The sequence below is a fragment of the Mustela erminea genome, chromosome 4 (assembly GCF_009829155.1).
Source record: "Mustela erminea isolate mMusErm1 chromosome 4, mMusErm1.Pri, whole genome shotgun sequence".
NCBI lineage: Eukaryota > Metazoa > Chordata > Mammalia > Carnivora > Mustelidae > Mustela > Mustela erminea.
This window is the reverse complement of record NC_045617.1, coordinates 151114518-151127828: the sequence shown is the minus strand read 5'-3', so window position 1 is coordinate 151127828 and position 13311 is coordinate 151114518. Positions and strand designations below refer to the sequence as shown.

The window sequence follows — 13311 nt, the reverse complement described above, 5'->3', positions numbered from 1 at the left end:
CTCCTGAGGGCTGGAACCCTTGCTGCCGCACTGCCAGGAGGGGTCTAGGAGTAAGGGAAACTGTTCTTCGGCAAATGCTCGCAACTGTTCCCCATGCCCAGCTCTAGTCCTGTTGTGCGCTCTCAACCGGGCCCGCCTTAGGGCTTTGTGCTGGGAGGAGGAGCCGGCAGAGTGACTGTCACCCCTAGCATACCTTCCCTGGCACGCACAGGGAAACCCACGGTGCGATCAGAAACCTCAGGGAGATGCAGGAGCCTCGGGGCAGTTCCGGCCCTCGCGCCGCCTCCCTCCCACCAGATGCTGGGGGTCAGGGTCAGCACCATCTCCATCGCCGGATTTCAGAGTCGGCGCTTCTGTGACTAACTTCCCTGTAAGGGAGGCCTTCTGTGGTAAGGAAGCAAACACAGTGTCGCGAAATGCTAGGCTGACCTACACAACAGAAAGGAAAAGAGCTTGTCCGTCCTCCTGAAGAGCAGGGGAGGCCAGGGCAACAGATTGAGAAAGGAGTCAGTTCTCACAGACAAATGTAGTGAATGTTTCTATTCCTGGAACTACAGGAGGATCGGATTTTTAAGATTTCAAAACCAACGCATCTTATGTTTAGTTAAATACCCATAACGAAGTCTCGAGCAGGTATGAATAGTGGCGCCAGTCCACAGACCCCACGGGCCATCAGGCATGTGTGCACTTGGAGGTCGTGTTCGCAACGTCTGTTCTTGTGCATTTGGCTGCCACAGATTTCTCTCTCCCTGTGTCCAGTTCAAGGAGTGACAGTGAGGGCACCTGGGGCCTCAGTCAGTAAGGCGCTGACCTTCGGCTCAGGTTGTGATCCCAGGGTCCTGGGATCGAGTCCTGCATCAGGCTCCCTGCTCAGCGGGAAGCCTGCTTTTCCCTGTCCCTCTGCCCCACTCCTGGCTTTTGTGCACGTGCGTTCTCTCTCTCTGTCAAATAAAAACAATCTTTCCTTAAAAAGAGAGAAAAAACTGATCATGATTTTTCACTTATTCAGACCACACCAGCATGCTCGCCAAATCCTCAGAGAAAAAAGACACATCACCACATTTTTCTAATAGAAACCACGGAATGCTGAGAACTCCACTCTGACGTGCGTGTACAGGTATGACATCTGTAAGGACACAGTCACATTTCTGCAATAAAATACAGGATTTTTTTTTTAAAGCTTATTCATTCATTGGAGAGAGAGCATGAGTGGAAGGGGGCAGAGAGAGGGGGAGAGAGAGGGGGAGACAACCTCAAGCAGATCCTTCCCTGAGTCTGGAGCCCCATGCGGGGCTCAACCTCAGGACCCTGAGCTCGAGACAGGAGCCAAAACCAAGAGTCAGTCACTCGCCTGACTGTCGCCCAGGCGCCCTGAAATACATGATTATTGACATTAGGTGCAGTTAGCAAAGACCATGAATACCTTCACATCTGGTCTTGCCACCACACGAGTCCGAAACAACGTTTTGGATTTTCAGAGCACTGTGGGTTTTGGAATAACAGAATAGGGTGTGTGGAACTGAGTGTACAAACACGAGCAAAGATTTACAAAGGAGGTTTTGGGAGTCAAGTGAACAAATCTGAGGCAACAGACTAGAGATTCTACTCATGGAAAAGCCATAAAAACACCAGCCAGGATCCCTCGTGATGGCCTGTATGGAAAACTGTGACCCTATTGCCATGGGTGGGTCCCTGGACAGGTCCTGCCCTGTCCAGGGACCCAAATGGACAATCCTAATCTGAGCAGAGAGGAAAGCCTGGGACAGGCGCGAGCAGGTCTCGATCTAGCGATCTAGAGCAAACCAACACCTGCAGGTTTTATCACTTCCTTCCCGGTCCCTCTGAAACTCGGGAAGCCAGCATGACTCATACACACTCCGGATGCTTTCGGCCTCTGTAACCCTCCGTCAGGCCCAACACACCTTCCCAGTGCGTGATTTAGGAGCCACTCACATCATCGTCTTAACCTTCCCAGCCTCCCCGGGTCTGGTAGGACTGTGATGCGTTTTCGGAAGAGGAAGCTGCAGCTCAGGAAGGTGGAAGGACACCCCCAAGGTCACACCGCCCGTGCCTGCAGCCCAGGCCTCTGCTCCTCCCTCCTGCTCCAGCCGAACCGGCAGACGGCGTCCCTGCGCCTTGCCCACACACTGTGGGAGCAGGCAGCCCGCACCGCCCCTGCCTCTTCTCCCCTCTCCCCTCCCGACAGGCCCCACCCCACCCCACCCCACCCAGCCCGGGGCTCTGCCAGCACAGCCTTCACCCTCCAAAGCACTCACCTCCGCGGTCATTGCTTTTCAATTCTAGAACCATGTATGTAATACCTGCCCTCCTGACCGGGCCTTAAGCTCCGTGGGAGCAGGGACCCTGAGCGGGGTTCTCGAGTCCTCCCCAGAGCCACCGCTCAGGGCCTGCCACCTGGTCGGAAGCGTCGTGAGAGACCGAGCAACGAAAACATCTTCTGACTCAAGAATCAGTTTTCAGGGAGCCTGGGTGGCTCAGTGGGTTAAGGCCTCTGCTTTCGGCTCGGGTCATGATCCCAGAGTCCTGGTATCGAGCCCCACATCGGGCTCTCTGCTCAGCAGGGAGCCTGCTTCTCCCTCTGCCGCTGCCTGCCATTCTGTCTGCCTGTGCTCTCTCTCTCTCCCTCTCTCTCTCTGACAAATGAATAAAATCTTTAAAAAAAATTAAAAAAAAAAAAAGAATCAGTTTTCACTGCACAGTGCGGGTCATCTCAACAGTTTCCAAGCCTGAGGACCCCTTGCTGGTCTGCTGTGTGTGTGCCATCCCCTAGGCCTTCCCGAGATGCCCTCGCTCACTCGCTCCGGGATGTGGGTATGAGGCTCAGACAAGCTAGAGTGCTCGGTGAGCCTGAGACACTGACAACTGCTAGTGCTTAAAATTTTATTCTGGGAGAGAAGGAGACATAAGACAAACGATGATCCCGGCCTCCGAGAGAGGAAGGGTCTTTGTGTCAGGGGACGAAGGGAGCAGGCACTCACTGAATGTGTGGTCGACTTACAAAGAGAATCCTGAGGCTTTCCCAATTTCCCAGCCCAGGATGCACACTTCGCCCCATCCTCTGCCGGGTGCCACTCGGAACGCCCCAGTGTGGGAAGCAGAAGCTCAGGGAGGCCGTGCGCCTCCTCTCCGAGTGCTATGCCCGGACTCTCAGATCTTTTCTGTCCGGGCATGGCTCCTGCACCCAGGTCCAAACTGGCCAGCAAGTTCCCCAGAAGCCACCTCTCCGAGATTCGCACAACACTGCTTGGCCCTTCTGTAACCCTCACCTTCCTCATTCTTAGAGTGGGGACGATACTGTGTCCCTCCTGCTGGGGTTATAGGGACTGACCGACCAGTCAGCATGTGAGAGTCGCTGGCCCACGGAGGCTCTCAGAAACAGGCAGCTGCCGGCAGGCCCCTAACTTCACCCTGGGCACGTCTCAGCTCAGACACTTCACAGTGGACCCAGAAGAGACGGCCCAGGGGCCCCTCGCTGGCTCAGTTGGAGGAACCAGTGACCCTTGGTCTCAGGGTCATGAATTCGAGCCCCATGTGGGGGACAGGGATGACTTAAATACAGTCTCCACTGCGTGGGGGGTCTCAGTTTACCTAATCAGTCCTCGTTCAATAGACCCTAAGACGTTTGCAATCTGCAGTTACAAACACATGGCACTGAATCACTTCAGGGGCACCTGGGCAGCTCAGTTGGTTGAGTGTATGCCTTCAGCTCAGATCATGATCTCAGGGTCTGGGATGAGTCCTACCTCAGGCTCCCGGGGAGTCTGCTTCTTGCTCGCTTGCTCTCCCTGCTTGTGCTTGCTCTCTCTGACAAATGAATAAATAATTTTTTAAAAAAATCTGTTTGAGGGGCGCCTGGGTGGCGCAGTGGGTTAAAGCCTCTTCCTTCGGCTCAGGTCATGATCTCAGGGTCCTGGGGTCAAGCCCCGCATCGGGCTCTCTGCTCAGCAGGGAGCCTGCTTCCCCTCCTCCTCTCTGCCTGCCTCTCTGCCTACTTGTGATCTCTCTCTCTCAGTGTCAAATAAATAAATAAATAATAATTTTTTTTTAAGAAATCTGTTTGAATAACCTTATACATACCTCATTTCCCACATGTGGAGTCTGCTTCTCCCTCTGCCCCTCCCCACTGCTTGTGCTCATTCATGTGCTTGCGCAGTCTCTCTCTCTCTCAAATAAATAAAATCTTTAAAATATGTTCAATTGGGGCACCTGGGTGGCTCAGTGGGTTAAGCCTCTGCCTTCGGTTCAGGTCATGATCCCAGGGTCCTGAGATCGAGCCCCACATCGGGCTTTCTGCTCAGCAGGGAGCCTGCTTCCTCCTCTCTCTCTGCCTGCCTCTCTGTCTGTCAAATAAATAAATAAAATCTTTAAAAAAATATATGTTCAATTAATAACAGAAATGAATTGTGCATAAATTTAGCTTTGTTGCTAAAAATCACATCTCCAAACAGAGTTCAAGCTGGGGCAAGAAATAAGAAGGTATAGAAACCACAACAAAAGGTATAGAAATGCTAGAGGAAGGCCAGGGAACCACTAGGTCATGGTTCCCGACAAAACACCAGGAATAAAGCAAGCCTGCGCCCCTCTGCCCCGCCCAGCTCGCATGCCTGGCAGAGGGCGCGTCTGCACCTGCAGCCTGGGCGGCTGGGTCCGGCCCACCTTGGGCTCCTCTCAGCTCCGCTGGCCTCCGTATCCTCCTCCTAGTACTACTATCGGATCCACTTATTGATGGCACATTACTGTAAGGGACAGGGACAACCATGGAAAGCTGTTTTGAGGACGTTAAAAGCCACATGAGGGCAAAACAGTATTTCCTCCCCCGACTGGCACTTGATTCAGATGCTACACAGCAGAGGGTCCTCGAACAAGACTTCATCGGTGGGTCAACAGGCCAGTAAGTGTAAGCCGAGGGCAAACTTCAGGGACGGCCCCTGCGCGCTCTCACCTGCCGCCCCTACAGCTGATCTTCAGGCAGGTCGGGGGACCCTGCGCCGGCCACGGTCCATCGTCGGAGCAGTACGTCAGTGTAACCAGCAGATGGCGCCGGTGACCAGGCAAGCCTGCGGTCCGTCCAAAATCGAGCATTTCCCCCAAGAAGCCGGTCCTGCTGGTTTCGTAACTTTAAAAAAAAAAAAAAAAAAAAAGACCATTTTTAAAAAGTAGAACCATAGCAACCCAAAGCTATTGCGTCCACATCCCCCCTACCCACCCCCCAGACACACACGTCCACATTCAATTCCACACTCACCAGTCCCCGTCAGCTCTTACTGGCTTCTGAAGAAGCCGGATCCGGTGGAGGTGATGAAGTTCCAGAACCTAGGTGAGGTTCGGTGGGCTGAGGTCCGAGCCGATGACCAAGAAAGAACTCTTGAAACATCTTTGGTGCAAAATGGTGGTTTATTAAAGCACGTGGACAGGACCGGTGGGCAGGAAGAGCTGCTGCCCCGGGTTGTGAGGGATGGCAGGTTATGTACCCTGCGGTTGGGGGAAGGGGAGGGGAAGGGAGGTTTCAATGGAGTTTTCATATGCTAAAGAGGGCCTACAAGGTGCCGGGAGACCACCATTGTCTTTTCGGAAGCTATTAACATCAAGATAGTTGGAGACTCCCATCTTGCAGGATCGTGATCTCTGCGAGTTAACTCTTTGTTTCTCGTTTATGGCGGTCAGGGGCGCCTGAGGAATGTTACACATATTACCGAGGGGAGCGGGTGGAGAGGGGGTGCAAGGTGCCAGCTTTTGCTTTGTCCTCAGCCAGCCTCCTGCTGCCTCATCAGAGGGCATGACAGCAGCGGGCTAACTGAGCTGCTTAGGCTTGTGGGGTGCCAGCAAGTCAGTAACTGAATCAACAGCTTCAAGAAGCATATTAAAAAGTCTTACAAACATATTAACATAGTTGCCCCCCAACACACAGACACCCACAGTAGTTTTTCTGGGGTAAAACCGTAAGTACGTTTGCCTTCTTCATGGGGTAACTTAGTAAGACCATTTCCCCTGCTGCTGAGAATCAACCACAAATGGGAACCAAGCCCCTGGTCGGTCAGAATGGCGGTCAAAAGGTTCATTCCAACTAATAATACATTATATGTTAATTGACTGAATTTACATTTTTAAATAGGGAAGAAGGAAAACAAATAATCAAAAATAAACATTTTTCAGGTTTAGAAACTAAACATTCCACATTTCTTTGAAAATAAAGTTATTACTATGTTCAAAAGAAGGTTCAACTAAAGGACTCAGTTCAATTTGATTTGGCTCAAGTTTTAATTTTAATTTTTTTTTTTAATTTTAATTTTCTTAAAGATGGACTCATTTATTTGAGAGAGAAGGGGTGGGGAGGAGCACAGGGAGAAAGGGAGAGAGAGAATCTCGGGACAAAGCCCCACTCAGGGCAGAGCCCAACACGGGGCTGATTTCAGGACCCGGAGACCAGGACCTGAACCGAAATGGAAGAGTCAGAGGTGCCCCTGGCTTGGTTCAGGTTTTAAAATGTGGACTTCAGCTTCCTAATTTGCACTCAAAGGATCCCTGAGTGGTCCCCAGGCTTGTTCACTGTCCCCATGTACACCTTGGCCTAGAGGCAGAGACCTGTCTCCTTAGGGGAGCAGGAGGGTGGATGGTGCACAGGATGGACACTTTTCCTGGATCTAGAGTCCAGCTAGTAACAGGGAGAGAAGGGAGCAGCGAGGGGAGGGAGGGGACACTGGCCCCAGTGATCTACCTTTGTGTCCGGTCCTGAAAAGCAGCAAAGCCACTCCCTGTCCATTCAAGACAGCCACCCCCCACCCCAGGCCAGCCTGGACCCTGAAGGGCCTCATCAGCACACAGGCCCTTGATCCAGAGTTCAGAACCACTGATGTCCGAGTCAGCAGATTGGCGTGATCTAGATCAAGTTCAGGTGGAAGTACTGACCTCTGGGGCTAGAGTGCAGGAAGCTGCCCACAGCCCGACATGGAGAGCACGGAGGCTGGAGTGCCCTCCGCCCCTCGCTCCTCCAGCACACTTCCTCCATTACTACCCGCCTGGGAGACAAAGTCCTGCCCCCAGGCCCCACCTTTTGTGCACAGCGGACGCTGGGATGGTCCCAAAGGGTGCAGAGGCAGGACCGGCATGGCCGAGCACCACGTGCCCCGGGTCTCCGTTACTGCGCACGTCAAGCCCACGGGGTGGGGGTGGGGAGACAGACCCCAGGCCACAGTTAGAGAAACCGAGGCTGGAATTTGCATCGGACACTCAGGTGCAAGCTTCTATGCCCCGTCCGGGTGTGGACGCAGGGTCGTCCAGGTGCCGGACCGGGACTCCCGGCCAGAGCGGCAAGAGGACGACGGTCCCCCACGCAGTGTTCTCTGCCGGGAAAGGCTGTAACTGCCAGGCGGCGACAGGACAGGACAGGCAGAAGGACCGCTGCCCGGTTCCAAAACGTTCCGCCGCGTCGGGCAGTCCCGTGGAGACCGGCGGGCCGGGTTAGGGGTGCTGCCCAGTGGGTGCGCGGCGTCCTGGCCGAGCCGCGGCGGGGAGCCCGGGAGGGGGTGCCGACCCGGACCGGACCCCCGCGGCTCTCACCTGCGGATGCGCCGCTTCTCCTCCGCCCGAGGAGGCTCGGCAGCCGGTTCTCAGCTGGGGGACGTGATGTCACGGTTGCCTGGCAAACCCCGGGCGCGCTCGGGCCTCCGCCTGCGGATGCTGCCGCCTCTTCTCCGCCCCCGGAGGCTCGGGCAGCCAATTCTCGGCGGCGTAGTCATGACGTCACTGTTGCCGGGCAAACAGTGGGTGCGGATGCTGCCGCCTCTTCTCCGCCCCCGGAGGCTCCGGCAGCCAATTCTCGGCGGCGCAGTCATGACGTCACTGTTGCCGGGCGAACAGTGGGTGCGGATGCTGCCGCCTCTTCTCCGCCCCCGGAGGCTCGGGCAGCCAATTCTAGGAGGCGCAGTCATGACGTCACTGTTGCTGGGCAAACAGTGGGTGCGGATGCTGCCGCCTCTTCTCCGCCCCCGGAGGCTCCGGCAGCCAATTCTCGGCGGCGCAGTCATGACGTCACAGTTGCCGGGCAAACAGTGGGTGCGGATGCTGCCGCCTCTTCTCCGCCCCCGGAGGCTCGGGCAGCCAATTCTCGGCGGCGCAGTCATGACGTCACAGTTGCCGGGCAAACAGTGGGTGCGGATGCTGCCGCCTCTTCTCCGCCCCCGGAGGCTCGGGCAGCCAATTCTCGGGGGCGGGGTCATGACGTCACTGTTGCCGGGCGAACCGGGGCGCGCTGGGGCCTCCACCTGTGGATCCTGCCGGCTAGTGCGCGAGCAGCGAAGGCGAAAAGGAGGCGAACTGGCCCGGGGGAGAAAGATGGGGAGACGAATTCTATTCCTGCAGGCTCGTACAGCTGGGAATAGGGGTTACCTGGCCTGACGTCCTGATGGGCGTCGGCCTGACGGTCCCGCGACCGGAGGGACGGGAGGCCCGGGGGTGCGGGGGTCTGCACGGGCCTCCCAGGGCCCGCACCCGACCGCTCTCCCCCACCAGGGCCTACAGAACCGCTCGCTGCCGCTTCCGCGGAGCAACCCATTTCGCCGACGTGCCTGACTCACCTTAGGACGAGGTGGATGCTTTTCTTTGTAAAAGAGGAAAATACAGTTGAATTTCGGAATAGGAACGGGGAAGACCCGAAACTGGGGGAAATGCTGATAGGTACGATGTAAACCTTCGGCGGAACACTGTTGCCCCTCTTCTGCCCTGTGGGTGTCCCTTCGGTAAACCCAGCAGTGTGCACAGAGGCCCCTGACCACCGCGACACGCATGCTCCCAGCTCGTCACCTGCGACGGGTTGATTCGGGCCCGCCCACCTATGGAACACCTGGTCAAATGGACGGAAATCAGACCCTGCACAGCCCCTCAGTCACTGGGCCTCCGGGACTGTCCAGACCAACTTGAACACACATGCTACAGAAATAGAGCCACGAAAGTGGAAAGTGGAAAAGTCAAATTCCTCTTGATAGTTACACCGCGAGAGGCTGTCCCAGACGAAAAATCAGGGCGAGGGGGCGTGAACACAGCCTGGAGTGTTCGCTGTGCGGGATCACAGCTCACGGGGAGCCATGCCCCTGGTTCTCGGCACTGCAACAAAGGGTACACCTTGGTGCACCGCGATTCATCGGGACTTAGTAACATGACAAATGCACACGCTCCTGGGACTAGCTACTCCCCTCACGTGAACCTCCTGGGCACTAGGCCAGGACAGACACCGCCCTCTGCTTAGGACGAGGAGGAGCCAGGCACTGTGGTGCTGGGGTGTCGGGCTTCTCATGCTGTGTCCTCACCTTGAAATTCTCAGCCACCTCACCTTCCAGTGTGTGCTTTATAAGTGAGGTCTGGAGAGACTGCCCCAGGGCCTTGGAGCCCAGGCTCAAGCTTGGTCTCCCTGGTCACGCTTCCCCCATCTGCAGGACTGGTTTTCAGCTGCCTCCCACTGTCCCCAGGAGAGGCCGCCCCACTCCGCACTGTGTTTTCCCAGGAGAGGTCAGGGCAGAGGGAAAGGAAGGGTCAGGCATGCACCCCTGTCTAGACAAGCCCGGGGCAAGTATCAGTGTCCCTGAAGTAATGTGACATTAAATAGCAAAAACGAGAACGTGCCACCAAGACAGAGCATGAGTGAACCCACACAAGAAAGGAAAGGCTTCTTTCATGCTGTTTGGACAAGGGGCCTCAGAGTTTTACCTAGTACCAGGCGCCTCACATTGTATAACTGACCTGAGCAGACCAATACTCATTAGCAAATTATGTGGAAGAGCAAAAGGTTGAAAATGGTGGCCGGACACTCTGTGACTTCTGCCCTTAGGCGACACATAACTAGAATCTCTCTCTTCCGGCTCAGGTCATGATCTCAGGGTGCTGGTATCAAGCAGCTGGTATCAAGCCCCCCATCAGGTAGGAGAGCCCCCCCCACCCACTCCCTGCTCAGCAGGATTGAGGGGGGGTGTCTGCTTCTCTCTCTCCCTCCACTCCTGCCCCCACCCCACTTCTGCTCTTTCTCCCTCTCAAATAGATAAAATCTTTTTTTTTAAGTATATAGCTGCAATGTAATTGGAATATAACTTACATGAAGGCAAGAACCTATCTGTGTTCCTGAAACTTTAATTATCAAAGCCTAATACAAAGCTTAACACATAGGATTTCTTTGAAATATGTATTTATTTAAATTAATTAAACACATTTTCATTTAAGCTGGTAAAACAGACACTTAAAAAATGGAAACAACCTAAATGTTCTTGGAATCCAGTTAAGTTTGATACATTCATGTAATAAAATACTGTGTCGCTGTATAAAATAATTAATGAGTATGTTCATTAGGTACTAATACGGAACGGTCTCTAAGAAGAATTATTGCCATTTATGGGGCGCCTGGCTGCCTCAGTGGGTCAAGCAGGTGCTGTTGATCTGGGGTTGTGAGTTCAAGCCCCATGTTGGGTGTAGGGCTTACTTTAAAAAGAAAAATTATTACCGTTTGTGTTTTAAAAACTGCAAGGTGAGGGAATGATTTCTCCTGGAGCCTCCTCTAGTGGCCAACACGTGGAAAGATCCAAAGAAAGAAGGCGCTGGATGGCTGGGAGGGAGGTTTTCAAGGGACATTATTTTATGCCTTTTGGATTTTGAAACAAAGCATATGAATAACCACAAAAATTCGTTTTTTGGAAGTGCAAGGGAGCTACATCATGTGTTACTGTGGAAAGACGCCTTGTTAAGTGGCCACAAGAAGCGGAACAGGGTGTGTGTCTCCTTGGGGGGAGATGAGAGCCGGACGCCGTGTCCGGAGGGCTCACACGGCGCTCTGACCGGTAAGCCCCCGAGTGGCTGTCTCTCCCTGCGTGCTTCCTACCAGCACAAGGACAACCGGTCAGGAGCCCACGGTCGCTGTGTACGGCATCCCGGTCCCCCGGCATGCCTGGGGGCCTGGGCTGCCATTCAACGTGGTGGGTGAGAGGTGCAGATAAAACCGAAGCAGCCGAGGAGAGAAGGGCACACAAGAACAGCCCAAGAAGGCCTGTGCGATCACGTCACCGGCCGCACAAGGTCAGGTAAAGCCACACTCGAGCCCTGAGGGAAACGCCCAGCTCTGAACAACGCAGGGCAGCTTCACCATCCGCTCACCCCCTCCTCTCCACACCTGCAAAAACCGACGCTCCAGCACCCGGAACTCTGTAAATGGTGATGCCACCGGCTTCTTTTACCCGGTGGCCCCCTCCTCTTGTTCACGTCGCCTTTGCGCGGAGACCACGTCATCCCTGGGACAGCTCCTCCGGCTCCAGGGGCCACCCGCCTTCCAGAGACCTGAGACGGGGGAGGACCCGAAGGTGAGTGTGGCTCGGGACTGCTGTGGTCCCCACAGGTGCCCACGGGTGCCAGACTGCGGAGGGAAAACCTGCTCAAATTCCATCCCTGCCGCTCTGTGGTGGTGTGACCTGTGGCACGTGACTTCATTCGCATGCTTCTGTTTCCTCATCTGTAACATAAGAATGGAAATAGTTTAACATTGGTTTCTTTCGCTGTTGTAGGATTAAATGAATCAATACAAGCAAATCGGTTAGGACGGCACCACAGGGAAGCGCCCAGTAAGGTGTTTCTTTGGTGTTTCTTTTCAGAAACACTGTGAGTTCTCCAAAGTGGCTTTGATTGGCTAACTTCTTCTTTTTTTAAAATATTTTATTTATTTACTCAACAGAGGGAGAGGGAACATGTAAGCTGGGGGAGCAGCAGGCAGAAGCAGAGGGGGAAGCAGGCTCCTCACTGAGCAGGGAGCCCGAAGCAGAGCTCGATCCCAGGACCCTGAGATCATGACCTGAAACAAAGGCAGAGGTTTAACTGAGCGCCCCAGGTGCCCCCAGTCGGCCAGCTCTTAGCCCTCTGCTCTCTCAGCCCTGCACCCCACCTGTCTCCCATCCAGCTTTGACCACCGGAGGACAACTGGACGACTTCCAGCCCTGCCCAGGGAAGTGTCTTGCCCCTGGAGACACTCAGGCCAGCGCAGAGCCTGCCCTCCCACCTGCTTGACCCCTCCCGACCTTGGCGGTCACCCTCACGGCTCCAGAGTGGCCAGCCTGCGTGTGCCCAGCTCCAGCCGCCTTGCGGGAAGGAGTGACAAGCCATTCCGGGCTCCGCTGACCAGTCTGTTCTCCCAGCTCCTGAGGCTCACCTCAGACAAAAGCAGAAAACGTACACCCCAGTGGGGTTCCTGGCCCTTGAACAGTGCCGCCCAGTGTAAGTTCTTGCGTTGACGACAATGGCCCCTGTGTGTGCTGTCCCGCGTGTTAACCACTAGCTGCGTGTGCTGCTGGGCATTTGAAACACGGCTGGTGATCAGGGAACTGAACTTCAAATTTTATTTAATTTTAATCTGAACGAGCGCTGTGGCTAGTGATGGTTGTGTTGGACGACGCGGTTTTAAACTGTCCATCCTGACCCTTTTTTCTTATTTTTGAGACAGCCTTACTTTAAGATTGGCAAATGCGCTTTTCAAATTTGGTGACTGATGTGAAAATGTTAGGGCTCAAGAGCAAACAGCCAAGAAAGAATTCTTGAGACATTTTTGGTGCAAGAGGGTGGTTTATTGAAGCAGGGGGACAGGATCTGTGGGCAGAGAGAGCTGCACCGGGGTCAGGAGGGGTACCCCTTATAGACTTCCAAGTTGTGAGGGGTCCAAGAGAGCATACGTCACTAAGGAATTTGGAAGCAAGGTTTCCAGGACCTTGAGGGGGCTATTGTTGGGAAGGGTCATTTATTACCATCCAATAGAACCTGAGTCATGAGACCCTTCAGATGTGTATCGGTGGGCCATATGCTGGGGGGCCGATTGCCAGATCAAATCCTGGAGGTTTGGAGATAAAGGAAATTTCTGAAGGAATTTTTATATGCTAAAGTAGACTTACAGGATCCTGGGGGTCAGGATAATGTTAAGCGAAGGTCGCCCTCTGCTCTTAGCAGGGTATTAACATCGAGGCAGCTGAGCTCCCAGAGGAAGGTCACTGCCCGTTCCAAGGACTTGTCAGTGGACTGTGGGCTGTAAGGAAGTTTAACTTTTTTTTTCCTTTGCCCTCATTCTCCCCGTCAGCGATGCCGCGGTCCTACTCTTCATGGAGCTACTGAGTCTACGGGCAGGAAGAAGGTCCTGGTTCCATTCCGGTCTCACTTTTCCCTGCGACAGTGAGGAAGTCAAAGCATGATGCCAAGGCCGGGAGATGGGCCCTGCCGGGGCCTCCCTCCTCCACGCTGGCCTCTCGGAGCACAGGCAACGCTCAGCTCACGCCCTTCCCA

General features: G+C 54.5%; 1 long non-coding RNA gene across 1 annotated transcript; it reads right to left on the bottom strand.

The window, feature by feature from the left end:
- Positions 1 to 10243: 10243 nt before the first annotated feature.
- LOC116589277 lies at positions 10244 to 12214 on the bottom strand. The gene is made up of 3 exons (XR_004285280.1): positions 12063 to 12214; positions 11423 to 11503; positions 10244 to 11331 (listed from the first exon to the last, which is right to left on the bottom strand). It is a non-coding gene; the product is annotated as an uncharacterized LOC116589277 (long non-coding RNA).
- Positions 12215 to 13311: the final 1097 nt, after the last annotated feature.